The sequence below is a fragment of the Amia ocellicauda genome, chromosome 20 (genome assembly GCF_036373705.1).
Source record: "Amia ocellicauda isolate fAmiCal2 chromosome 20, fAmiCal2.hap1, whole genome shotgun sequence".
NCBI lineage: Eukaryota > Metazoa > Chordata > Actinopteri > Amiiformes > Amiidae > Amia > Amia ocellicauda.
The window spans coordinates 323,475-351,392 of NC_089869.1; the positions used below are offsets into that span (position 1 = coordinate 323,475).

General features: G+C 45.5%; 16 non-coding genes across 16 annotated transcripts; all 16 read right to left on the reverse strand.

Annotated features, from left to right (window-relative positions):
- Positions 1-1,475: 1,475 nt before the first annotated feature.
- Positions 1,476-1,546, reverse strand: trnag-gcc (transfer RNA glycine (anticodon GCC)). Its single transcript has one exon. It is a non-coding gene; the product is annotated as a tRNA-Gly (tRNA).
- A 355-nt stretch (positions 1,547-1,901) lies between these two features.
- trnag-gcc (transfer RNA glycine (anticodon GCC)) lies at positions 1,902-1,972 on the reverse strand. Its single transcript has one exon. It is a non-coding gene; the product is annotated as a tRNA-Gly (tRNA).
- A 1,881-nt stretch (positions 1,973-3,853) lies between these two features.
- On the reverse strand, positions 3,854-3,924 carry trnag-gcc (transfer RNA glycine (anticodon GCC)). The gene has a single exon. It is a non-coding gene; the product is annotated as a tRNA-Gly (tRNA).
- A 1,065-nt stretch (positions 3,925-4,989) lies between these two features.
- On the reverse strand, positions 4,990-5,060 carry trnag-gcc (transfer RNA glycine (anticodon GCC)). The gene has a single exon. It is a non-coding gene; the product is annotated as a tRNA-Gly (tRNA).
- Positions 5,061-5,415: 355 nt separating this feature from the next.
- On the reverse strand, positions 5,416-5,486 carry trnag-gcc (transfer RNA glycine (anticodon GCC)). Its single transcript has one exon. It is a non-coding gene; the product is annotated as a tRNA-Gly (tRNA).
- Positions 5,487-6,356: 870 nt separating this feature from the next.
- On the reverse strand, positions 6,357-6,427 carry trnag-gcc (transfer RNA glycine (anticodon GCC)). The gene has a single exon. It is a non-coding gene; the product is annotated as a tRNA-Gly (tRNA).
- A 1,929-nt stretch (positions 6,428-8,356) lies between these two features.
- On the reverse strand, positions 8,357-8,427 carry trnag-gcc (transfer RNA glycine (anticodon GCC)). The gene has a single exon. It is a non-coding gene; the product is annotated as a tRNA-Gly (tRNA).
- Positions 8,428-10,361: 1,934 nt separating this feature from the next.
- Positions 10,362-10,432, reverse strand: trnag-gcc (transfer RNA glycine (anticodon GCC)). Its single transcript has one exon. It is a non-coding gene; the product is annotated as a tRNA-Gly (tRNA).
- A 1,937-nt stretch (positions 10,433-12,369) lies between these two features.
- trnag-gcc (transfer RNA glycine (anticodon GCC)) lies at positions 12,370-12,440 on the reverse strand. The gene has a single exon. It is a non-coding gene; the product is annotated as a tRNA-Gly (tRNA).
- Positions 12,441-13,785: 1,345 nt separating this feature from the next.
- On the reverse strand, positions 13,786-13,856 carry trnag-gcc (transfer RNA glycine (anticodon GCC)). Its single transcript has one exon. It is a non-coding gene; the product is annotated as a tRNA-Gly (tRNA).
- A 1,500-nt stretch (positions 13,857-15,356) lies between these two features.
- On the reverse strand, positions 15,357-15,427 carry trnag-gcc (transfer RNA glycine (anticodon GCC)). Its single transcript has one exon. It is a non-coding gene; the product is annotated as a tRNA-Gly (tRNA).
- A 1,933-nt stretch (positions 15,428-17,360) lies between these two features.
- Positions 17,361-17,431, reverse strand: trnag-gcc (transfer RNA glycine (anticodon GCC)). Its single transcript has one exon. It is a non-coding gene; the product is annotated as a tRNA-Gly (tRNA).
- Positions 17,432-18,780: 1,349 nt separating this feature from the next.
- trnag-gcc (transfer RNA glycine (anticodon GCC)) lies at positions 18,781-18,851 on the reverse strand. The gene has a single exon. It is a non-coding gene; the product is annotated as a tRNA-Gly (tRNA).
- Positions 18,852-21,248: 2,397 nt separating this feature from the next.
- On the reverse strand, positions 21,249-21,319 carry trnag-gcc (transfer RNA glycine (anticodon GCC)). The gene has a single exon. It is a non-coding gene; the product is annotated as a tRNA-Gly (tRNA).
- Positions 21,320-23,070: 1,751 nt separating this feature from the next.
- trnag-gcc (transfer RNA glycine (anticodon GCC)) lies at positions 23,071-23,141 on the reverse strand. Its single transcript has one exon. It is a non-coding gene; the product is annotated as a tRNA-Gly (tRNA).
- A 4,194-nt stretch (positions 23,142-27,335) lies between these two features.
- Positions 27,336-27,406, reverse strand: trnag-gcc (transfer RNA glycine (anticodon GCC)). The gene has a single exon. It is a non-coding gene; the product is annotated as a tRNA-Gly (tRNA).
- Positions 27,407-27,918: the final 512 nt, after the last annotated feature.

Here is a 27,918-nt window from a genome sequence, read left to right on the forward strand (position 1 = left end):
TGAGATCTCTACCACGGTAGGACCAATTCTCAGGTGATAAGTGTTTGAACCGGCTGAAGGAGGAATAAGTACCAATCAGAACTTTAACCCATAAAACATGAATGATGCAGCCAACACGAGCCAATGAGGCACAGACGAACCTCTGGATGGCACGATGCAGTCATCGTCGTCTATGCAGAAGGAGGAAAAAGTACCAATCAGACCCAGACCTCAGGATTACTAAGGCGCGGGTATCAGGAATGTCCAGATGGGACGAAGTAGAAAGAAGTACCAATCATTATAAATAGATGACTGAGTTAGTGAGAGAGAGAGACAGAAAGACACAAATGTCTGGTTGATACAATAATAGCCATCCTCTTCTACATAGAATTGGGAAAACCATTGGCTGCGAATCAAGCAACAACCTCCCAAGTGGAAGGTGAGATCTCTGCCACTGTTGGACCAATGGTCAGGTGAGAAGGGTTTCAAATGGTTGAACGATGAATAAGTACCAATCAGACCAAGACCTCGGGATTACTAAGGTGCGGGAAACAGGAACGTCCGGATGGGATGATGTAGAAAGAAGTACCAATCATTATATATAGATGAGTGAGTGAGTGAAAGAGAGAGAGAGACAGACACAAATGTCTGGTTGTTACAATAATTCCCATCCTCTTCTATATAGAACGGAGAAAAAAATTGGCCACGAATCAAGCAGACACCTCCGAGTGGCAGGTGAGATCTCTACCACTGTAGGACCAATGCTCAGGTCACAAGGGTTTCAAATGGTTGAAAGAGGAATAAGTACCAATCAGACCCAGACCTCGGGATAACTAAGGCACGGGAAACAGGAACGTCCGGATGGGACGATGTAGAAAGAGGTACCAATCTTTATAGATAGATGAGTGAGTGAGTGAGTGAAAGAGAGAGAGAGACAGACACAAATGTCTGTTTGTTACAATAATAGCCATCCTCTTCTACATAGAATGGGGAAAACCATTGGCCGCGAATCAAGCAAAACCTCCCTAGTGGAAGGTGAGATCTCTACCACTGTCGGACCAGTGGTCAGGTGACAAGGGTTTCAAATGGTTGAACGATGAATAAGTACCAATCAGACTTAGACCTCAGGATTACTAAGGCGCGGGTATCAGGAACGTCCAGATGGGACGAAGTAGAAAGAAGTACCAATCATTATAAATAGATGACTGAGTTAGTGAGAGAGAGAGACAGACACAAATGTCTGGTTGTTACAATAATAGCCATCCTCTTCTATATAGATCGGGGATAACCATTGTCCGCGAATCAAGCAACAACCTCCCGAGTGGCCGGTGAGATCGCTACCACTGGCGGACCAATGCTCAGGTGACAAGGGTTTCAAGTGGATGAACGAGGAATAAGTACCGATGAGACTTAGATCTCGGGATTACTAAGTCAGGGTTACAGTAACGCCCGTATGGGACGATGTAATCATTGTCTTCTTTGCAGAACGAGGAAAATGCATTGGCCGGGAATCGAACCCGGGCCTCCCGCGTGGCAGGCGAGAATTCTTCCACTGAACAACCAATGCTCAGGTTATGAAAATATTAAGTGGTTGAATGGGAAAGAAGTACCAATCATTAAAGATAATTGGATAGATGAGTGAGTGAGTGAGACAGACACAAATGTGTGGTTGTTGCAATTATTTGCCATCCTCTACTATATAGAACGGGGAAAACCATTGGCGCGAATCAAGCAAAGGCCTCCCGAGTGGCAGGTGAGATCTCTACCACTGTTTGACCAATGCTCAGGTGACAAGGGTTTCAAGTGGATGAACGAGGAATAAGTACCGATGAGACTTAGATCTCGGGATTACTAAGTCACTGGTTACAATAACGTCCGGATGGGACGATGTAATCATTGTCTTCTTTGCAGAACGAGGAAAATGCATTGGCCGGGAATCGAACCCAGGCCTCCCGCGTGGCAGGCGAGAACTCTATCACTGAACAACCAATGCTCAGGTTATGAAAATCTTAAGTGGTTGAATGGGAAAGAAGTACTAATCATTATAGATAATTGGATAGATGAGTGAGTGAGTGAGACAGACACAAATGTCTGGTTGTTGCAATTATTTGCCATCCTCTACTATATAGAACGGGGAAAACCATTGGCCGCGAATCAAGCAAAGGCCTCCCGAGTGGCAGGTGAGGTCTCTACGTCTGTAGGACCAATGCTCAGGTGACAAGGGTTTCGAGTAGTTGAACAAGGAATAAGTAACAATCATTATAGATAGATGAGTGAGTGAGTGACAGAGAGAGAGAGAGAGACAAATGTCTGGTTGTTACAATAATAGCCAACCTCTTCTATATAGAACGGAGAAAAAAATTGGCCGCGAGTCAAGCAGACACCTCCCGAGTGGCAGGTGAGATCTCTACCACGGTAGGACCAATTCTCAGGTGATAAGTGTTTGAACCGGCTGAAGGAGGAATAAGTACCAATCAGAACTTTAACCCATAAAACATGAATGATGCAGCCAACACGAGCCAATGAGGCACAGACGAACCTCTGGATGGCACGATGCAGTCATCGTCGTCTATGCAGAAGGAGGAAAAAGTACCAATCAGACCCAGACCTCAGGATTACTAAGGCGCGGGTATCAGGAATGTCCAGATGGGACGAAGTAGAAAGAAGTACCAATCATTATAAATAGATGACTGAGTTAGTGAGAGAGAGAGACAGAAAGACACAAATGTCTGGTTGATACAATAATAGCCATCCTCTTCTACATAGAATTGGGAAAACCATTGGCTGCGAATCAAGCAACAACCTCCCAAGTGGAAGGTGAGATCTCTGCCACTGTTGGACCAATGGTCAGGTGAGAAGGGTTTCAAATGGTTGAACGATGAATAAGTACCAATCAGACCAAGACCTCGGGATTACTAAGGTGCGGGAAACAGGAACGTCCGGATGGGATGATGTAGAAAGAAGTACCAATCATTATATATAGATGAGTGAGTGAGTGAAAGAGAGAGAGAGACAGACACAAATGTCTGGTTGTTACAATGATTCCCATCCTCTTCTATATAGAACGGAGAAAAAAATTGGCCACGAATCAAGCAGACACCTCCGAGTGGCAGGTGAGATCTCTACCACTGTAGGACCAATGCTCAGGTCACAAGGGTTTCAAATGGTTGAAAGAGGAATAAGTACCAATCAGACCCAGACCTCGGGATAACTAAGGCACGGGAAACAGGAACGTCCGGATGGGACGATGTAGAAAGAGGTACCAATCTTTATAGATAGATGAGTGAGTGAGTGAGTGAAAGAGAGAGAGAGACAGACACAAATGTCTGTTTGTTACAATAATAGCCATCCTCTTCTACATAGAATGGGGAAAACCATTGGCCGCGAATCAAGCAAAACCTCCCTAGTGGAAGGTGAGATCTCTACCACTGTCGGACCAGTGGTCAGGTGACAAGGGTTTCAAATGGTTGAACGATGAATAAGTACCAATCAGACTTAGACCTCAGGATTACTAAGGCGCGGGTATCAGGAACGTCCAGATGGGACGAAGTAGAAAGAAGTACCAATCATTATAAATAGATGACTGAGTTAGTGAGAGAGAGAGACAGACACAAATGTCTGGTTGTTACAATAATAGCCATCCTCTTCTATATAGATCGGGGATAACCATTGTCCGCGAATCAAGCAACAACCTCCCGAGTGGCCGGTGAGATCGCTACCACTGGCGGACCAATGCTCAGGTGACAAGGGTTTCAAGTGGATGAACGAGGAATAAGTACCGATGAGACTTAGATCTCGGGATTACTAAGTCAGGGTTACAGTAACGCCCGTATGGGACGATGTAATCATTGTCTTCTTTGCAGAACGAGGAAAATGCATTGGCCGGGAATCGAACCCGGGCCTCCCGCGTGGCAGGCGAGAATTCTACCACTGAACAACCAATGCTAAGGTTATGAAAATTTTAAGTGGTTGAATGGGAAAGAAGTACTAATCATTATAGATTATAGGATAGATGAGTGAGTGAGTGAGACAGACACAAATGTCTGGTTGTTGCAATTATTTGCCATCCTCTACTATATAGAACGGGGAAAACCATTGGCCGCGAATCAAGCAGACACCTCCCGAGTGGCAGGTGAGATCTCTACCAATGTAGGACCAATGCTCAGGTGACAAGTGTTTGAACCGGCTGAAGGAGGAATAAGTACCATTCAGAACTTTAACCCATAAAACATGAATGATGCAGCCAACACGAGCCAATGAGGCACAGACGAACCTCTGGATGTCACGATGCAGTCATCGTCGTCTATGCAGAAGGAGGAAAAAGTACCAATCAGACCCAGACCTCGGGATAACTAAGGCACGGGAAACAGGAACGTTCGGATGGGACGATGTAGAAAGAGGTACCAATCTTTTTAGATAGATGAGTGAGTGAGAGAGAGAGACAGACACAAATGTCTGGTTGTTGCAATTATTTGCCATCCTGTTCTATATAGAACGGGGAAAACCATTGGCCGCGAATCGAGCAATGAATTCCTGCGTGGCAGCTGAGATCTCTACCACTGTAGGACCAATGCTCAGGTGACAAGGGTATCAAGTGGATGAACGAGGAATAAGTACCAATCAGACCAAGACCTCGGGATTACTAAGGCGCGGGAAACAGGAACGTCCGGATGGGATGATGTAGAAAGAAGTACCAATCATTATAGATAGATGAGTGAGTGAGTGAAAGAGAGAGAGAGACAGACACAAATGTCTGGTTGTTACAATAATAGCCATCCTCTTCTACATAGAATGGGGAAAACCATTGGCCGCGAATCAAGCAACAACCTCCCGAGTGGCAGGTGAGATCTCTACCACTGTCGGACCAATGCTCAGGTGACAAGGGTTTCAAGTGGATGAACGAGGAATAAGTACCGATGAGACTTAGATCTGGGGATTACTAAGTCACGGGTTACAGTAACGTCCGGATGGGACGATGTAATCATTGTCTTCTTTGCAGAACGAGGAAAATGCATTGGCCGGGAATCGAACCCGGGCCTCCCGCGTGGCAGGCGAGAATTCTTCCACTGAACAACCAATGCTCAGGTTATGAAAATATTAAGTGGTTGAATGGGAAAGAAGTACCAATCATTAAAGATAATTGGATAGATGAGTGAGTGAGTGAGACAGACACAAATGTGTGGTTGTTGCAATTATTTGCCATCCTCTACTATATAGAACGGGGAAAACCATTGGCGCGAATCAAGCAATGGCCTCCCGAGTGGCAGGTGAGATCTCTACCACTGTTTGACCAATGCTCAGGTGACAAGGGTTTCAAGTGGATGAACGAGGAATAAGTACCGATGAGACTTAGATCTCGGGATTACTAAGTCACTGGTTACAATAACGTCCGGATGGGACGATGTAATCATTGTCTTCTTTGCAGAACGAGGAAAATGCATTGGCCGGGAATCGAACCCAGGCCTCCCGCGTGGCAGGCGAGAACTCTATCACTGAACAACCAATGCTCAGGTTATGAAAATCTTAAGTGGTTGAATGGGAAAGAAGTACTAATCATTATAGATAATTGGATAGATGAGTGAGTGAGTGAGACAGACACAAATGTCTGGTTGTTGCAATTATTTGCCATCCTCTACTATATAGAACGGGGAAAACCATTGGCCGCGAATCAAGCAAAGGCCTCCCGAGTGGCAGGTGAGGTCTCTACGTCTGTAGGACCAATGCTCAGGTGACAAGGGTTTCGAGTAGTTGAAAAAGGAATAAGTAACAATCATTATAGATAGATGAGTGAGTGAGTGAAAGAGAGAGAGAGACAGACACAAGTGTCTGGTTGTTACAATAATAGCCATCCTCTTCTATATAGATCGAGGATAACCATTGGCCGCGAATCAAGCAACAACCTCCCGAGTGGCAGGTGAGATCTCTACCACTGTTGGACCAATGGTCAGGTGACAAGGGTTTGAAATGGTTGAACGATGAATAAGTACCAATCAGACCATGACCTCGGGATTACTAAGGCGCAGGAAACAGGAACGTCCGGATGGGATGATGTAGAAAGAAGTACCAATCATTATAGATTGATGAGTGAGTGAGTGAAAGAGAGAGAGAGACAGACACAAATGTCTGGTTGTTACAATAATAGCCATCCTCTTCTACATAGAATGGGGAAAACCATTGGCCGCGAATGAAGCAACAACCTCCCGAGTGGCAGGTGAGATCTCTACCACTGTCGGAACAATGCTCAGTTGACAAGGGTTTCAAGTGGATGAACGAGGAATAAGTACCGATGAGACTTAGATCTCGGGATTACTAAGTCAGGGTTACAGTAACGCCCGTATGGGACGATGTAATCAGTCTTCTTTGCAGAACGAGGAAAATGCATTGGCCGGGAATCGAACCCGGGCCTCCCGCGTGGCAGGCGAGAATTCTACCACTGAACAACCAATGCTCAGGTTATGAAAATTTTAAGTGGTTGAATGGGAAAGAAGTACTAATCATTATAGATAATAGGATAGATGAGTGAGTGAGTGAGACAGACACAAATGTCTGGTTGTTGCAATTATTTGCCATCCTCTACTATATAGAACGGGGAAAACCATTGGCCGCGAATCAAGCAGACACCTCCCGAGTGGCAGGTGAGATCTCTACCACTGTAGGACCAATGCTCAGGTGACAAGTGTTTGAACCGGCTGAAGGAGGAATAAGTACCAATCACAACTTTAACCCATAAAACATGAATGATGCAGCCAACACGAGCCAATGAGGCACAGACGAACCTCTGGATGGCACGATGCAGTCATCGTCGTCTATGCAGAAGGAGGAAAAAGTACCAATCAGACCCAGACCTCGGGATGACTAAGGCACGGGAAACAGGAACGTCCGGATGGGACGATGTAGAAAGAGGTACCAATCTTTTTAGATAGATGAGTGAGTGAGAGAGAGAGACAGACACAAATGTCTGGTTGTTGCAATTATTTGCCATCATGTTCTATATAGAACGGGGAAAACCATTGGCCGCGAATCGAGCAACAACCTCCCGAGTGGAAGGTGAGATCTCTACCACTGTCGGACCAATGGTCAGGTGACAAGGGTTTCAAATGGTTGAACGATGAATAAGTACCAATCAGACTTAGACCTCGGGATAACTAAGGCACGGGAAACAGGAACGTCCGGATGGGACGATGTAGAAAGAGGTACCAATCTCTATGGATAGATGAGTGAGTAAGAGAGAGAGACAGACACAAATGTCTGGTTGTTACAATAATAGCCATCCTCTTCTACATAGAATAGGGAAAACCATTGGCCGCGAATCAAGCAACAACCTCCCTAGTGGAAGGTGAGATCTCTACCACTGTCGGACCAATGGTCAGATGACAAGGGTTTCAAATGGTTGAACGATGAATAAGTACCAATCAGACTTAGACCTCGGGATAACTAAGGCACGGGAAACAGGAACGTCCGGATGGGACGATGTAGAAAGAGGTACCAATCTCTATAGATAGATGAGTGAGTAAGAGAGAGAGACAGACACAAATGTCTGGTTGTTACAATAATAGCCATCCTCTTCTACATAGAATAGGGAAAACCATTGGCCGCGAATCAAGCAACAACCTCCCTAGTGGAAGGTGAGATCTCTACCACTGTAGGACCAATGCTCAGGTGACAAGGGTTTCAAGTGGATGAACGAGGAATAAGTTCCAATCATACCCAGACCTCGGGATAACTAGGGCACGGGAAACAGGAACGTCTGGATGGGACGATGTAGAAGGAGGTACCAATCTTTACAGATAGATGATTGAGTGAGAGAGAGAGACAGACACAAATGTCTGGTTGTTACAATAATAGCCATCCTCTTCTACATAGAATGGGGAAAACCATTGGCCGCGAATCAAGCAACAACCTCCCGAGTGGAAGGTGAGATCTCTACCACTGTTGGACCAATGGTCAGGTGACAAGGGTTTGAAATGGTTGAACGATGAATAAGTACCAATCAGACCATGACCTCGGGATTACTAAGGCGCAGGAAACAGGAACGTCCGGATGGGATGATGTAGAAAGAAGTACCAATCATTATAGATTGATGAGTGAGTGAGTGAAAGAGAGAGAGAGACAGACACAAATGTCTGGTTGTTACAATAATAGCCATCCTCTTCTACATAGAATGGGGAAAACCATTGGCCGCGAATGAAGCAACAACCTCCCGAGTGGCAGGTGAGATCTCTACCACTGTTGGACCAATGGTCAGGTGACAAGGGTTTCAAGTGGATGAACGAGGAATAAGTACCGATGAGACTTAGATCTCGGGATTACTAAGTCAGGGTTACAGTAACGCCCGTATGGGACGATGTAATCAGTCTTCTTTGCAGAACGAGGAAAATGCATTGGCCGGGAATCGAACCCGGGCCTCCCGCGTGGCAGGCGAGAATTCTACCACTGAACAACCAATGCTCAGGTTATGAAAATTTTAAGTGGTTGAATGGGAAAGAAGTACTAATCATTATAGATAATAGGATAGATGAGTGAGTGAGTGAGACAGACACAAATGTCTGGTTGTTGCAATTATTTGCCATCCTCTACTATATAGAACGGGGAAAACCATTGGCCGCGAATCAAGCAGACACCTCCCGAGTGGCAGGTGAGATCTCTACCACTGTAGGACCAATGCTCAGGTGACAAGTGTTTGAACCGGCTGAAGGAGGAATAAGTACCAATCACAACTTTAACCCATAAAACATGAATGATGCAGCCAACACGAGCCAATGAGGCACAGACGAACCTCTGGATGGCACGATGCAGTCATCGTCGTCTATGCAGAAGGAGGAAAAAGTACCAATCAGACCCAGACCTCGGGATAACTAAGGCACGGGAAACAGGAACGTCCGGATGGGACGATGTAGAAAGAGGTACCAATCTTTTTAGATAGATGAGTGAGTGAGAGAGAGAGACAGACACAAATGTCTGGTTGTTGCAATTATTTGCCATCATGTTCTATATAGAACGGGGAAAACCATTGGCCGCGAATCGAGCAACAACCTCCCGAGTGGAAGGTGAGATCTCTACCACTGTCGGACCAATGGTCAGGTGACAAGGGTTTCAAATGGTTGAACGATGAATAAGTACCAATCAGACTTAGACCTCGGGATAACTAAGGCACGGGAAACAGGAACGTCCGGATGGGACGATGTAGAAAGAGGTACCAATCTCTATTGATAGATGAGTGAGTAAGAGAGAGAGACAGACACAAATGTCTGGTTGTTACAATAATAGCCATCCTCTTCTACATAGAATAGGGAAAACCATTGGCCGCGAATCAAGCAACAACCTCCCTAGTGGAAGGTGAGATCTCTACCACTGTCGGACCAATGGTCAGGTGACAAGGGTTTCAAATGGTTGAACGATGAATAAGTACCAATCAGACTTAGACCTCAGGATTACTAAGGCGAGGGTATCAGGAACGTCCAGATGGGACGAAGTAGAAAGAAGTACCAATCATTATAAATAGATGACTGAGTTAATGAGAGAGAGAGACAGACACAAATGTCTGGTTGTTACAATAATAGCCATCCTCTTCTATATAGATCGGGGATAACCATTGTCCGCGATTCAAGCAACAACCTCCCGAGTGGCCGGTGAGATCGCTACCACTGGCGGACCAATGCTCAGGTGACAAGGGTTTCAAGAGGATGAAAGAGGAATAAGTTCCAATCATACCCAGACCTCGGGATAACTAAGGCACTGGAAACAGGAACGTCCGGATGGGACGATGTAGAAAGAGGTACCAATCTTTATAGATAGATGAGTGAGTGAGAGAGAGAGACAGACACAAATGTCTGGTTGTTACAATAATAGCCATCCTCTTCTACATAGAATGGGGAAAACCATTGGCCGCGAATCAAGCAACAACCTCCCGAGTGGAAGGTGAGATATCTACCACTGTAGCACAAATGCTCAGGTGACAAGGGTTTCAAGTGGATGAACGAGGAATAAGTAACGATGACACTTAGATCTCGGGATTACTAAGTCACAGGTTACAGTAACGTCCGGATGGGATGATGTAGAAAGAAGTACCAATCATTATAGATAGATGAGTGAGTGAGTGAAAGAGAGAGAGAGAGACAGACACAAATGTCTGGTTGTTACAATAATTCCCATCCTCTTCTATATAGAACGGAGAAAAAAATTGGCCACGAATCAAGCAGACACCTCCGAGTGGCAGGTGAGATCTCTACCACTGTAGGACCAATTCTCAGGTGATAGGTGTTTGAACCGGCTGAAGGAGGAATAAGTACTGATGAAACTTAGATCTCGGGATTACTAAGTCAGGGTTACAGTAACGCCCGTATGGGACGATGTAATCAGTCTTCTTTGCAGAACGAGGAAAATGCATTGGCCGGGAATCGAACCCGGGCCTCCCGCGTGGCAGGCGAGAATTCTACCACTGAACAACCAATGCTCAGGTTATGAAAATCTTAAGTGGTTGAATGGGAAAGAAGTACTAATCATTAAAGATAATTGGATAGATGAGTGAGTGAGTGAGACAGACACAAATGTCTGGTTGTAGCAAATATTTGCCATCCTCTACTATATAGAACGGGGAAAACCATTGGCCACGAATCAAGCAGACACCTCCCGAGTGGCAGGTGAGATCTCTACCACTGTAGGACCAATGCTCAGGTGACAAATGTTTGAACCGGCTGAAGGAGGAATAAGTACCAATCAGAACTTTAACCCATAAAACATGAATGATGCAGCCAACACGAGCCATTGAGGCACAGACGAACCTCTGGATGGCACGATGCAGTCATCATCGTCTATGCAGAAGGAGGAAAAAGTACCAATCAGACCCAGACCTCGGGATAACTAAGGCACGGGAAACAGGAACGTCCGGATGGGACGATGTAGAAAGAGGTACCAATCTTTATAGATAGATGAGTGAGTGAGAGAGAGAGACAGACACAAATGTCTGGTTGTTGCAATAATTTGCCATCCTGTTCTATATAGAACGGGGAAAACCATTGGCCGCGAATCGAGCAATGAATTCCTGCGTGGCAGCTGAGATCTCTACCACTGTAGGACCAATGCTCAGGTGACAAGGGTATCAAGTGGATGAACGAGGAATAAGTACCAATCAGACCAAGACCTCGGGATTACTAAGGCGCGGGAAACAGGAACGTCCGGATGGGACGATGTAGAAAGAGGTACCAATCTTTATAGATAGATGAGTGAGTGAGAGAGAGAGACAGACACAAATGTGTGGTTGTTACAATAATAGCCATCCTCTTCTATATAGATCGGGGATAACCATTGGCCGCGAATCAAGCAACAACCTCCCGAGTGGAAGGTGAGATATCTACCACTGTAGCACAAATGCTCAGGTGACAAGGGTTTCAAGTGGATGAACGATGAATAAGTACCAATCAGACTTAGACCTCGGGATAACTAAGGCACGGGAAACAGGAACGTCCGGATGGGACGATGTAGAAAGAGGTACCAATCTCTATAGATAGATGAGTGAGTGAGAGAGAGAGACAGACACAAATGTCTGGTTGTTACAATAATAGCCATCCTCTTCTACATAGAATGGGGAAAACCATTGGCCGCGAATCAAGCAACAACCTCCCGAGTGGAAGGTGAGATCTCTACCACTGTTGGACCAATGGTCAGGTGACAAGGGTTTGAAATGGTTGAACGATGAATAAGTACCAATCAGACCATGACCTCGGGATTACTAAGGCGCAGGAAACAGGAACGTCCGGATGGGATGATGTAGAAAGAAGTACCAATCATTATAGATTGATGAGTGAGTGAGTGAAAGAGAGAGAGAGACAGACACAAATGTCTGGTTGTTACAATAATAGCCATCCTCTTCTACATAGAATGTGGAAAACCATTGGCCGCGAATGAAGCAACAACCTCCCGAGTGGCAGGTGAGATCTCTACCACTGTCGGAACAATGCTCAGTTGACAAGGGTTTCAAGTGGATGAACGAGGAATAAGTACCGATGAGACTTAGATCTCGGGATTACTAAATCAGGGTTACAGTAACGTCCGGATGGGTTGATGTAGAAAGAAGTACCAATCATTATAGATAGATGAGTGAGTGAGTGAAAGAGAGAGAGAGAGACAGACACAAATGTCTGGTTGTTACAATAATTCCCATCCTCTTCTATATAGAACGGAGAAAAAAATTGGCCACGAATCAAGCAGACACCTCCGAGTGGCAGGTGAGATCTCTACCACTGTAGGACCAATTCTCAGGTGATAGGTGTTTGAACCGGCTGAAGGAGGAATAAGTACCGATGAAACTTAGATCTCGGGATTACTAAGTCAGGGTTACAGTAACGCCCGTATGGGACGATGTAATCAGTCTTCTTTGCAGAACGAGGAAAATGCATTGGCCGGGAATCGAACCCGGGCCTCCCGCGTGGCAGGCGAGAATTCTACCACTGAACAACCAATGCTCAGGTTATGAAAATCTTAAGTGGTTGAATGGGAAAGAAGTACTAATCATTAAAGATAATTGGATAGATGAGTGAGTGAGTGAGACAGACACAAATGTCTGGTTGTAGCAAATATTTGCCATCCTCTACTATATAGAACGGGGAAAACCATTGGCCACGAATCAAGCAGACACCTCCCGAGTGGCAGGTGAGATCTCTACCACTGTAGGACCAATGCTCAGGTGACAAATGTTTGAACCGGCTGAAGGAGGAATAAGTACCAATCAGAACTTTAACCCATAAAACATGAATGATGCAGCCAACACGAGCCAATGAGGCACAGACGAACCTCTGGATGGCACGATGCAGTCATCATCGTCTATGCAGAAGGAGGAAAAAGTACCAATCAGACCCAGACCTCGGGATAACTAAGGCACGGGAAACAGGAACGTCCGGATGGGACGATGTAGAAAGAGGTACCAATCTTTATAGATAGATGAGTGAGTGAGAGAGAGAGACAGACACAAATGTCTGGTTGTTGCAATAATTTGCCATCCTGTTCTATATAGAACGGGGAAAACCATTGGCCGCGAATCGAGCAATGAATTCCTGCGTGGCAGCTGAGATCTCTACCACTGTAGGACCAATGCTCAGGTGACAAGGGTATCAAGTGGATGAACGAGGAATAAGTACCAATCAGACCAAGACCTCGGGATTACTAAGGCGCGGGAAACAGGAACGTCCGGATGGGACGATGTAGAAAGAGGTACCAATCTTTATAGATAGATGAGTGAGTGAGAGAGAGAGACAGACACAAATGTGTGGTTGTTACAATAATAGCCATCCTCTTCTATATAGATCGGGGATAACCATTGGCCGCGAATCAAGCAACAACCTCCCGAGTGGAAGGTGAGATATCTACCACTGTAGCACAAATGCTCAGGTGACAAGGGTTTCAAGTGGATGAACGATGAATAAGTACCAATCAGACTTAGACCTCGGGATAACTAAGGCACGGGAAACAGGAACGTCCGGATGGGACGATGTAGAAAGAGGTACCAATCTCTATAGATAGATGAGTGAGTGAGAGAGAGAGACAGACACAAATGTCTGGTTGTTACAATAATAGCCATCCTCTTCTACATAGAATGGGGAAAACCATTGGCATCGAATGAAGCAACAACCTCCCGAGTGCCAGGTGAGATCTCTACCACTGTCGGACCAATGCTCAGGTGACAAGGGTTTCAAGTGGATGAACGAGGAATAAGTACCGATGAGACTTAGATCTCGGGATTACTAAGTCAGGGTTACAGTAACGCCTGTATGGGACGATGTAATCATTGTCTTCATTGCAGAACGAGGAAAATGCATTGGCCGGGAATCGAACCCGGGCTTTCCGCGTGGCAGGCGAGAATTCTACCACTGAACAACCAATGCTCAGGTTATGAAAATCTTAAGTGGTTGAATGGGAAAGAAGTACTAATCATTAACGATAATTGGATAGATGAGTGAGTGAGTGAGACAGACACAAATGTCTGGTTGTAGCAATTATTTGCCATCCTCTACTATATAGAACGGGGAAAACCATTGGCCGCGAATCAAGCAGACACCTCCCGAGTGGCAGGTGAGATCTCTACCACTGTAGGACCAATGCTCAGGTGACAAATGTTTGAACCGGCTGAAGGAGGAATAAGTACCAATCAGAACTTTAACCCATAAAACATGAATGATGCAGCCAACACGAGCCAATGAGGCACAGACGAACCTCTGGATGGCACGATGCAGTCATCATCGTCTATGCAGAAGGAGGAAAAAGTACCAATCAGACCCAGACCTCGGGATAACTAAGGCACGGGAAAGAGGAACGTCCGGATGGGACGATGTAGAAAGAGGTACCAATCTTTATAGATAGATGAGTGAGTGAGAGAGAGAGACAGACACAAATGTCTGGTTGTTGCAATAATTTGCCATCCTGTTCTATATAGAACGGGGAAAACCATTGGCCGCGAATCGAGCAATGAATTCCTGCGTGGCAGCTGAGATCTCTACCACTGTAGGACCAATGCTCAGGTGACAAGGGTATCAAGTGGATGAACGAGGAATACGTACCAATCAGACCAAGACCTCGGGATTACTAAGGCGCGGGAAACAGGAACGTCCGGATGGGACGATGTAGAAAGAGGTACCAATCTTTATAGATAGATGAGTGAGTGAGAGAGAGAGACAGACACAAATGTCTGGTTGTTACAATAATTCCCATCCTCTTCTATATAGAACGGAGAAAAAAATTGGCCACGAATCAAGCAGACACCTCCGAGTGGCAGGTGAGATCTCTACCACTGTAGGACCAATTCTCAGGTGATAGGTGTTTGAACCGGCTGAAGGAGGAATAAGTACCAATCAGAACTTTAACCCATAAAACATGAATGATTCAGCCAACACGAGCCAATGAGGCACAGACGAACCTCTGGATGGCACGATGCAGTCATCATCGTCTATGCAGAAGGAGGAAAAAGTTCCAATCAGACCCAGACCTCAGGATTACAAAGGCGCGGGTATCAGGAACGTCCAGATGGGACGATGTAGATAGAGGTACCAATCTTTATAGATAGATGAGTGAGTGAGAGAGAGAGACAGACACAAATGTCTGGTTGTTACAATAATAGCCATCCTCTTCTATTTAGATCGAGGATAACCATTGGCCGCGAATCAAGCAACAACCTCCCGAGTGGCAGGTGAGATCTCTACTACTGTCGGACCAATGGTCAGGTGACAAGGGTTTGAAATGGTTGAACGATGAATAAGTACCAATCAGACCATGACCTCGGGATTACTAAGGCGCGGGAAACAGGAACGTCCGGATGGGATGATGTAGAAAGAAGTACCAATCATTATAGATACGATGTAATCATTGTCTTCTTTGCAGAACGAGGAAAATGCATTGGCCGGGAATCGAACCCGGGCTTTCCGCGTGGCAGGCGAGAATTCTACCACTGAACAACCAATGCTCAGGTTATGAAAATCTTAAGTGGTTGAATGGGAAAGAAGTACTAATCATTAACGATAATTGGATAGATGAGTGAGTGAGTGAGACAGACACAAATGTCTGGTTGTAGCAATTATTTGCCATCCTCTACTATATAGAACGGGGAAAACCATTGGCCGCGAATCAAGCAGACACCTCCCGAGTGGCAGGTGAGATCTCTACCACTGTAGGACCAATGCTCAGGTGACAAATGTTTGAACCGGCTGAAGGAGGAATAAGTACCAATCAGAACTTTAACCCATAAAACATGAATGATGCAGCCAACACGAGCCAATGAGGCACAGACGAACCTCTGGATGGCACGATGCAGTCATCATCGTCTATGCAGAAGGAGGAAAAAGTACCAATCAGACCCAGACCTCGGGATAACTAAGGCACGGGAAAGAGGAACGTCCGGATGGGACGATGTAGATAGAGGTACCAATCTTTATAGATAGATGAGTGAGTGAGAGAGAGAGACAGACACAAATGTCTGGTTGTTACAATAATAGCCATCCTCTTCTATTTAGATCGAGGATAACCATTGGCCGCGAATCGAGCAACAACCTCCCGAGTGGAAGGTGAGATCTCTACCACTGTCGGACCAATGGTCAGGTGACAAGGGTTTCAAATGGTTGAACGATGAATAAGTACCAATCAGACTTAGACCTCGGGATAACTAAGGCACGGGAAACAGGAACGTCCGGATGGGACGATGTAGAAAGAGGTACCAATCTCTATAGATAGATGAGTGAGTAAGAGAGAGAGACAGACACAAATGTCTGGTTGTTACAATAATAGCCATCCTCTTCTACATAGAATAGGGAAAACCATTGGCCGCGAATCAAGCAACAACCTCCCTAGTGGAAGGTGAGATCTCTACCACTGTCGGACCAATGGTCAGGTGACAAGGGTTTCAAATGGTTGAACGATGAATAAGTACCAATCAGACTTAGACCTCAGGATTACTAAGGCGAGGGTATCAGGAACGTCCAGATGGGACGAAGTAGAAAGAAGTACCAATCATTATAAATAGATGACTGAGTTAATGAGAGAGAGAGACAGACACAAATGTCTGGTTGTTACAATAATAGCCATCCTCTTCTATATAGATCGGGGATAACCATTGTCCGCGATTCAAGCAACAACCTCCCGAGTGGCCGGTGAGATCGCTACCACTGGCGGACCAATGCTCAGGTGACAAGGGTTTCAAGAGGATGAAAGAGGAATAAGTTCCAATCATACCCAGACCTCGGGATAACTAAGGCACTGGAAACAGGAACGTCCGGATGGGACGATGTAGAAAGAGGTACCAATCTTTATAGATAGATGAGTGAGTGAGAGAGAGAGACAGACACAAATGTCTGGTTGTTACAATAATAGCCATCCTCTTCTACATAGAATGGGGAAAACCATTGGCCGCGAATCAAGCAACAACCTCCCGAGTGGAAGGTGAGATATCTACCACTGTAGCACAAATGCTCAGGTGACAAGGGTTTCAAGTGGATGAACGAGGAATAAGTAACGATGACACTTAGATCTCGGGATTACTAAGTCACAGGTTACAGTAACGTCCGGATGGGATGATGTAGAAAGAAGTACCAATCATTATAGATAGATGAGTGAGTGAGTGAAAGAGAGAGAGAGAGACAGACACAAATGTCTGGTTGTTACAATAATTCCCATCCTCTTCTATATAGAACGGAGAAAAAAATTGGCCACGAATCAAGCAGACACCTCCGAGTGGCAGGTGAGATCTCTACCACTGTAGGACCAATTCTCAGGTGATAGGTGTTTGAACCGGCTGAAGGAGGAATAAGTACCGATGAAACTTAGATCTCGGGATTACTAAGTCAGGGTTACAGTAACGCCCGTATGGGACGATGTAATCAGTCTTCTTTGCAGAACGAGGAAAATGCATTGGCCGGGAATCGAACCCGGGCCTCCCGCGTGGCAGGCGAGAATTCTACCACTGAACAACCAATGCTCAGGTTATGAAAATCTTAAGTGGTTGAATGGGAAAGAAGTACTAATCATTAAAGATAATTGGATAGATGAGTGAGTGAGTGAGACAGACACAAATGTCTGGTTGTAGCAAATATTTGCCATCCTCTACTATATAGAACGGGGAAAACCATTGGCCACGAATCAAGCAGACACCTCCCGAGTGGCAGGTGAGATCTCTACCACTGTAGGACCAATGCTCAGGTGACAAATGTTTGAACCGGCTGAAGGAGGAATAAGTACCAATCAGAACTTTAACCCATAAAACATGAATGATGCAGCCAACACGAGCCAATGAGGCACAGACGAACCTCTGGATGGCACGATGCAGTCATCATCGTCTATGCAGAAGGAGGAAAAAGTACCAATCAGACCCAGACCTCGGGATAACTAAGGCACGGGAAACAGGAACGTCCGGATGGGACGATGTAGAAAGAGGTACCAATCTTTATAGATAGATGAGTGAGTGAGAGAGAGAGACAGACACAAATGTCTGGTTGTTGCAATAATTTGCCATCCTGTTCTATATAGAACGGGGAAAACCATTGGCCGCGAATCGAGCAATGAATTCCTGCGTGGCAGCTGAGATCTCTACCACTGTAGGACCAATGCTCAGGTGACAAGGGTATCAAGTGGATGAACGAGGAATAAGTACCAATCAGACCAAGACCTCGGGATTACTAAGGCGCGGGAAACAGGAACGTCCGGATGGGACGATGTAGAAAGAGGTACCAATCTTTATAGATAGATGAGTGAGTGAGAGAGAGAGACAGACACAAATGTGTGGTTGTTACAATAATAGCCATCCTCTTCTATATAGATCGGGGATAACCATTGGCCGCGAATCAAGCAACAACCTCCCGAGTGGAAGGTGATATATCTACCACTGTAGCACAAATGCTCAGGTGACAAGGGTTTCAAGTGGATGAACGATGAATAAGTACCAATCAGACTTAGACCTCGGGATAACTAAGGCACGGGAAACAGGAACGTCCGGATGGGACGATGTAGAAAGAGGTACCAATCTCTATAGATAGATGAGTGAGTGAGAGAGAGAGAGAGACAGACACAAATGTCTGGTTGTTACAATAATAGCCATCCTCTTCTACATAGAATGGGGAAAACCATTGGCCGCTAATGAAGCAACAACCTCCCGAGTGGCAGGTGAGATCTCTACCTCTGTCGGACCAATGCTCAGGCGACAAGGGTTTCAAGTGGATGAACGAGGAATAAGTACCGATGAAACTTAGATCTCGGGATTACTAAGTCAGGGTTACAGTAACGCCCGTATGGGACGATGTAATCATTGTCTTCTTTGCAGAACGAGGAAAATGCATTGGCCGGGAATCGAACCCGGGCTTTCCGCGTGGCAGGCGAGAATTCTACCACTGAACAACCAATGCTCAGGTTATGAAAATCTTAAGTGGTTGAATGGGAAAGAAGTACTAATCATTAACGATAATTGGATAGATGAGTGAGTGAGTGAGACAGACACAAATGTCTGGTTGTAGCAATTATTTGCCATCCTCTACTATATAGAACGGGGAAAACCATTGGCAGCGAATCAAGCAGACACCTCCCGAGTGGCAGGTGAGATCTCTACCACTGTAGGACCAATGCTCAGGTGACAAATGTTTGAACCGGCTGAAGGAGGAATAAGTACCAATCAGAACTTTAACCCATAAAACATGAATGATGCAGCCAACACGAGCCAATGAGGCACAGACGAACCTCTGGATGGCACGATGCAGTCATCATCGTCTATGCAGAAGGAGGAAAAAGTACCAATCAGACCCAGACCTCGGGATAACTAAGGCACGGGAAAGAGGAACGTCCGGATGGGACGATGTAGAAAGAGGTACCAATCTTTATAGATAGATGAGTGAGTGAGAGAGAGAGACAGACACAAATGTCTGGTTGTTGCAATAATTTGCCATCCTGTTCTATATAGAACGGGGAAAACCATTGGCCGCGAATCGAGCAATGAATTCCTGCGTGGCAGCTGAGATCTCTACCACTGTAGGACCAATGCTCAGGTGACAAGGGTATCAAGTGGATGAACGAGGAATACGTACCAATCAGACCAAGACCTCGGGATTACTAAGGCGCGGGAAACAGGAACGTCCGGATGGGACGATGTAGAAAGAGGTACCAATCTTTATAGATAGATGAGTGAGTGAGAGAGAGAGACAGACACAAATGTCTGGTTGTTACAATAATTCCCATCCTCTTCTATATAGAACGGAGAAAAAAATTGGCCACGAATCAAGCAGACACCTCCGAGTGGCAGGTGAGATCTCTACCACTGTAGGACCAATTCTCAGGTGATAGGTGTTTGAACCGGCTGAAGGAGGAATAAGTACCAATCAGAACTTTAACCCATAAAACATGAATGATTCAGCCAACACGAGCCAATGAGGCACAGACGAACCTCTGGATGGCACGATGCAGTCATCATCGTCTATGCAGAAGGAGGAAAAAGTTCCAATCAGACCCAGACCTCAGGATTACAAAGGCGCGGGTATCAGGAACGTCCAGATGGGACGAAGTAGAAAGAAGTACCAATCATTATAAATAGATGACAGAGTAAGTGAGAGAGAGAGAGAGACAGACACAAATGTCTGGTTGTTGCAATGATTTGCCATCCTCTACTATATAGAACGAGGAAAACCATTGGCCGCGAATCAAGCAAAGGCCTCCCGAGTGGCAGGTGAGGCCTCTACGTCTGTAGGACCAATGCTCAGGTGACAAGGGTTTCGAGTAGTTGAACAAGGAATAAGTAACAATCATTATAGATAGATGAGTGAGTGAGTGACAGAGAGAGAGAGACAAATGTCTGGTTGTTACAATAATAGCTAACCTCTTCTATATAGAACGGAGAAAAAAATTGGCCGCGAATCAAGCAACAACCTCCCGAGTGGCAGGTGAAATCTCTACCACTGTAGGACCAATTCTCAGGTGATCAGTGTTTGAACCGGCTGAAGGAGGAATAAGTACCAATCAGAACTTTAACCCATAAAACATGAATGATGCAGCCAACACGAGCCAATGAGGCACAGACGAACCTCTGGATGGCACGATGCAGTCATCGTCGTCTATGCAGAAGGAGGAAAAAGTACCAATCAGACTCAGACCTCAGGATTACTAAGGCAAGGGACACAGGAACGTACGGATGGGACGATGTAGATAGAGGTACCAATCTTTATAGATAGATGAGTGAGTGAGAGAGAGAGACAGACACAAATGTCTGGTTGTTACAATAATAGCCATCCTCTTCTATTTAGATCGAGGATAACCATTGGCCGAGAATCAAGCAACAACCTCCCGAGTGGCAGGTGAGATCTCTACTACTGTCGGACCAATGGTCAGGTGACAAGGGTTTGAAATGGTTGAACGATGAATAAGTACCAATCAGACCATGACCTCGGGATTACTAAGGCGCGGGAAACAGGAACGTCCGGATGGGATGATGTAGAAAGAAGTACCAATCATTATAGATAGATGAGTGAGTGAGTGAAACAGAGAGAGAGACAGACACAAATGTCTGGTTGTTACAATAATAGCCATCCTCTTCTACATAGAATTTGGAAAACCATTGGCCGCGAATCAAGCAACAACCTCCCGAGTGGCAGGTGAGATCTCTACCACTGTCGGACCAATGCTCAGGTGACAAGGGTTTCAAATGGATGAAAGAGGAAATAGTACCGATGAGACTTAGATCTCGGGATTACTAAGTCAGGGTTACAGTAACGCCCGTATGGGACGATGTAATCATTGTCGTCTTTGCAGAACGAGGAAAATGCATTGGCCGGGAATCGAACCCGGGCCTCCCGCGTGGCAGGCGAGAATTCTACCACTGAACAAGCAATGCTCAGGTTATGAAAATCTTAAGTGGTTGAATGGGAAAGAAGTACTAATCATTATAGATAATAGGATAGATGAGTGACTGAGTGAGACAGACACAAATGTCTGGTTGTTGCAATTATTTGCCATCCTCTACTATATAGAACGAGGAAAACCATTGGCCGCGAATCAAGTAAAGGCCTCCCGAGTGGCAGGTGAGGTCTCTACGTCTGTAGGACCAATGCTCAGGTGACAAGGGTTTCGAGTAGTTGAACAAGGAATAAGTAACAATCATTATAGATAGATGAGTGAGTGAGTGAAAGAGAGAGAGAGACAGACACAAATGTCTGGTTGTTACAATAATAGCCATCCTCTTCTACATAGAATGGGGAAAACCATTGGCCGCGAATCAAGCAACAACCTCCCGAGTGGAAGGTGAGATCTCTACCACTGTAGGGCCAGTGCTCAGGTGACAAGGGTATCAAGTGGATGAACGAGGAATAAGTACGAATCAGACCAAGACCTCGGGATTACTAAGGCGCGGGAAACAGGAACGTCCGGATGGGATGATGTAGAAAGAAGTACCAATCATGATAGATAGATGAGTGAGTGAGTGAAAGAGAGAGAGAGACAGACACAAATGTCTGGTTGTTACAATAATAGCCATCCTCTTCTACATAGAATGGGGAAAACCATTGGCCGCGAATCAAGCAACAACCTCCCGAGTGGAAGGTGAGATCTCTAACACTGTAGGACCAATGCTCAGGTGACAAGGGTATCAAGTGGATGAACGAGGAATAAGTACCAATCAGACCAAGACCTCGGGATTACTAAGGCACGGGAAACAGGAACGTCCGGATGGGACGATGTAGAAAGAGGTACCAATCTTTATAGATAGATGAGTGAGTGAGAGAGAGAGACAGACACAAATGTGTGGTTGTTACAATAATAGCCATCCTCTTCTATATAGATCGGGGATAACCATTGGCCGCGAATCAAGCAACAACCTCCCGAGTGGAAGGTGAGATATCTACCACTGTAGCACAAATGCTCAGGTGACAAGGGTTTCAAGTGGATGAACGAGGAATAAGTTCCAATCATACCCAGACCTCGGGATAACTAGGGCACGGGAAACAGGAACGTCTGGATGGGACGATGTAGAAAGAGGTACCAATCTTTACAGATAGATGAGTGAGTGAGAGAGAGAGAGAGACAGACACAAATGTCTGGTTGTTACAATAATAGCCATCCTCTTCTACATAGAATGGGGAAAACCATTGGCCGCGAATCAAGCAACAACCTCCCGAGTGGAAGGTGAGATCTCTACCACTGTTGGACCAATGGTCAGGTGACAAGGGTTTGAAATGGTTGAACGATGAATAAGTACCAATCAGACCATGACCTCGGGATTACTAAGGCGCAGGAAACAGGAACGTCCGGATGGGATGATGTAGAAAGAAGTACCAATCATTATAGATTGATGAGTGAGTGAGTGAAAGAGAGAGAGAGACAGACACAAATGTCTGGTTGTTACAATAATAGCCATCCTCTTCTACATAGAATGGGGAAAACCATTGGCCGCGAATGAAGCAACAACCTCCCGAGTGGCAGGTGAGATCTCTACCACTGTCGGACCAATGCTCAGGTGACAAGGGTATCACGTGGATGAACGAGGAATAAGTACCGATGAGACTTAGATCTCGGGATTACTAAGTCAGGGTTACAGTAACGCCCGTATGGGACGATGTAATCATTGTCTTCTTTGCAGAACGAGGAAAATGCATTGGCCGGGAATCGAACCCGGGCCTCCCGCGTGGCAGGCGAGAATTCTACCACTGAACAACCAATGCTCAGGTTATGAAAATTTTAAGTGGTTGAATGGGAAAGAAGTACTAATCATTATAGATAATAGGATAGATGAGTGAGTGAGTGAGACAGACACAAATGTCTGGTTGTTGCAATTATTTGCCATCCTCTACTATATAGAACGGGGAAAACCATTGGCCGCGAATCAAGCAAACACCTCCCGAGTGGCAGGTGAGATCTCTACCACTGTAGGACCAATGCTCAGGTGACAAGTGTTTGAACCGGCTGAAGGAGGAATAAGTACCAATCAGAACTTTAACCCATAAAACATGAATGATGCAGCCAACACGAGCCAATGAGGCACAGACGAACCTCTGGATGGCACGATGCAGTCATCGTCGTCTATGCAGAAGGAGGAAAAAGTACCAATCAGACCCAGACCTCGGGATAACTAAGGCACGGGAAACAGGAACGTCCGGATGGGACGATGTAGAAAGAGGTACCAATCTTTTCAGATAGATGAGTGAGTGAGAGAGAGAGACAGACACAAATGTCTGGTTGTTGCAATAATTTGCCATCCTGTTCTATATAGAACGGGGAAAACCATTGGCCGCGAATCGAGCAATGAATTCCTGCGTGGCAGCTGAGATCTCTACCACTGTAGGACCAATGCTCAGGTGACAAGGGTATCAAGTGGATGAACGAGGAATAAGTACCAATCAGACCAAGACCTCGGGATTACTAAGGCGCGGGAAACAGGAACGTCCGGATGGGACGATGTAGAAAGAGGTACCAATCTTTATAGATAGATGAGTGAGTGAGAGAGAGAGACAGACACAAATGTGTGGTTGTTACAATAATAGCCATCCTCTTCTATATAGATCGGGGATAACCATTGGCCGCGAATCAAGCAACAACCTCCCGAGTGGAAGGTGAGATCTCTACCACTGTCGGACCAATGGTCAGGTGACAAGTGTTTGAACCGGCTGAAGGAGGAATAAGTACCAATCAGAACTTTAACCCATAAAACATGAATGATGCAGCCAACACGAGCCAATGAGGCACAGACGAACCTCTGGATGGCACGATGCAGTCATCGTCCTCTATGCAGAAGGAGGAAAAAGTACCAATCAGACCCAGACCTCGGGATAACTTATGCACGGGAAACAGGAACGTCCGGATGGGACGATGTAGAAAGAGGTACCAATCTTTTTAGATAGATGAGTGAGTGAGAGAGAGAGACAGACACAAATGTCTGGTTGTTGCAATAATTTGCCATCCTGTTCTATATAGAACGGGGAAAACCATTGGCCGCGAATCGAGCAATGAATTCCTGCGTGGCAGCTGAGATCTCTACCACTGTCGGACCAATGGTCAGGTGACAAGGGTTTCAAATGGTTGAACGATGAATAAGTACCAATCAGACTTAGACCTCGGGATAACTAAGGCACGGGAAACAGGAACGTCCGGATGGGACGATGTAGAAAGAGGTACCAATCTCTATAGATAGATGAGTGAGTGAGAGAGAGAGACAGACACAAATGTCTGGTTGTTACAATAATAGCCATCCTCTTCTACATAGAATGGGGAAAACCATTGGCCGCGAATCAAGCAACAACCTCCCTAGTGGAAGGTGAGATCTCTACCACTGTCGGACCAATGGTCAGGTGTCAAGGGTTTCAAATGGTTGAACGATGAATAAGTACCAATCAGACTTAGACCTCAGGATTACTAAGGCGCGGGTATCAGGAACGTCCAGATGGGACGAAGTAGAAAGAAGTACCAATCATTATAAATAGATGACTGAGTTAGTGAGAGAGAGAGACAGACACAAATGTCTGGTTGTTACAATAATAGCCATCCTCTTCTATATAGATCGGGGATAACCATTGTCCGCGAATCAAGCAACAACCTCCCGAGTGGCCGGTGAGATCGCTACCACTGGCGGACCAATGCTCAGGTGACAAGGGTTTCAAGAGGATGAAAGAGGAATAAGTTCCAATCATACCCAGACCTCGGGATAACTAAGGCACTGGAAACAGGAACGTCCGGATGGGACGATGTAGAAAGAGGTACCAATCTTTATAGATAGATGAGTGAGTGAGAGAGAGAGACAGACACAAATGTCTGGTTGTTACAATAATAGCCATCCTCTTCTACATAGAATGGGGAAAACCATTGGCCGCGAATCAAGCAACAGCCTCCCGAGTGGAAGGTGAGATATCTACCACTGTAGCACAAATGCTCAGGTGACAAGGGTTTCAAGTGGATGAACGAGGAATAAGTAACGATGAGACTTAGATCTCGGGATTACTAAGTCACAGGTTACAGTAACGTCCGGATGGGATGATGTAGAAAGAAGTACCAATCATTATAGATAGATGAGTGAGTGAGTGAAAGAGAGAGAGAGAAACAGACACAAATGTCTGGTTGTTGCAATGATTTGCCATCCTCTACTATATAGAACGAGGAAAACCATTGGCCGCGAATCAAGCAAAGGCCTCCCGAGTGGCAGGTGAGGCCTCTACGTCTGTAGGACCAATGCTCAGGTGACAAGGGTTTCGAGTAGTTGAACAAGGAATAAGTAACAATCATTATAGATAGATGAGTGAGTGAGTGACAGAGAGAGACAGAGACAAATGTCTGGTTGTTACAATAATAGCTAACCTCTTCTATATAGAACGGAGAAAAAAATTGGCCACGAATCAAGCAGACACCTCCGAGTGGCAGGTGAGATCTCTACCACTGTAGGACCAATTCTCAGGTGATAGGTGTTTGAACCGGCTGAAGGAGGAATAAGTACCAATCAGAACTTTAACCCATAAAACATGAATGATTCAGCCAACACGAGCCAATGAGGCACAGACGAACCTCTGGATGGCACGATGCAGTCATCATCGTCTATGCAGAAGGAGGAAAAAGTTCCAATCAGACCCAGACCTCAGGATTACAAAGGCGCGGGTATCAGGAACGTCCAGATGGGACGAAGTAGAAAGAAGTACCAATCATTATAAATAGATGACAGAGTAAGTGAGAGAGAGAGAGAGACAGACACAAATGTCTGGTTGTTGCAATGATTTGCCATCCTCTACTATATAGAACGAGGAAAACCATTGGCCGCGAATCAAGCAAAGGCCTCCCGAGTGGCAGGTGAGGCCTCTACGTCTGTAGGACCAATGCTCAGGTGACAAGGGTTTCGAGTAGTTGAACAAGGAATAAGTAACAATCATTATAGATAGATGAGTGAGTGAGTGACAGAGAGAGAGAGACAAATGTCTGGTTGTTACAATAATAGCTAACCTCTTCTATATAGAACGGAGAAAAAAATTGGCCGCGAATCAAGCAACAACCTCCCGAGTGGCAGGTGAAATCTCTACCACTGTAGGACCAATTCTCAGGTGATCAGTGTTTGAACCGGCTGAAGGAGGAATAAGTACCAATCAGAACTTTAACCCATAAAACATGAATGATGCAGCCAACACGAGCCAATGAGGCACAGACAAACCTCTGGATGGCACGATGCAGTCATCGTCGTCTATGCAGAAGGAGGAAAAAGTACCAATCAGACTCAGACCTCAGGATTACTAAGGCAAGGGACACAGGAACGTACGGATGGGACGATGTAGATAGAGGTACCAATCTTTATAGATAGATGAGTGAGTGAGAGAGAGAGACAGACACAAATGTCTGGTTGTTACAATAATAGCCATCCTCTTCTATTTAGATCGAGGATAACCATTGGCCGCGAATCAAGCAACAACCTCCCGAGTGGCAGGTGAGATCTCTACTACTGTCGGACCAATGGTCAGGTGACAAGGGTTTGAAATGGTTGAACGATGAATAAGTACCAATCAGACCATGACCTCGGGATTACTAAGGCGCGGGAAACAGGAACGTCCGGATGGGATGATGTAGAAAGAAGTACCAATCATTATAGATAGATGAGTGAGTGAGTGAAAGAGAGAGAGAGACAGACACAAATGTCTGGTTGTTACAATAATAGCCATCCTCTTCTACATAGAATTTGGAAAACCATTGGCCGCGAATCAAGCAACAACCTCCCGAGTGGCAGGTGAGATCTCTACCACTGTCGGACCAATGCTCAGGTGACAAGGGTTTCAAATGGATGAAAGAGGAAATAGTACCGATGAGACTTAGATCTCGGGATTACTAAGTCAGGGTTACAGTAACGCCCGTATGGGACGATGTAATCAGTCTTCTTTGCAGAACGAGGAAAATGCATTGGCCGGGAATCGAACCCGCGCCTCCCGCGTGGCAGGCGAGAATTCTACCACTGAACAAGCAATGCTCAGGTTATGAAAATCTTAAGTGGTTGAATGGGAAAGAAGTACTAATCATTATAGATAATAGGATAGATGAGTGACTGAGTGAGACAGACACAAATGTCTGGTTGTTGCAATTATTTGCCATCCTCTACTATATAGAACGAGGAAAACCATTGGCCGCGAATCAAGTAAAGGCCTCCCGAGTGGCAGGTGAGGTCTCTACGTCTGTAGGACCAATGCTCAGGTGACAAGGGTTTCGAGTAGTTGAACAAGGAATAAGTAACAATCATTATAGATAGATGAGTGAGTGAGTGAAAGAGAGAGAGAGACAGACACAAATGTCTGGTTGTTACAATAATAGCCATCCTCTTCTACATAGAATGGGGAAAACCATTGGCCGCGAATCAAGCAACAACCTCCCGAGTGGAAGGTGAGATCTCTACCACTGTAGGGCCAGTGCTCAGGTGACAAGGGTATCAAGTGGATGAACGAGGAATAAGTACGAATCAGACCAAGACCTCGGGATTACTAAGGC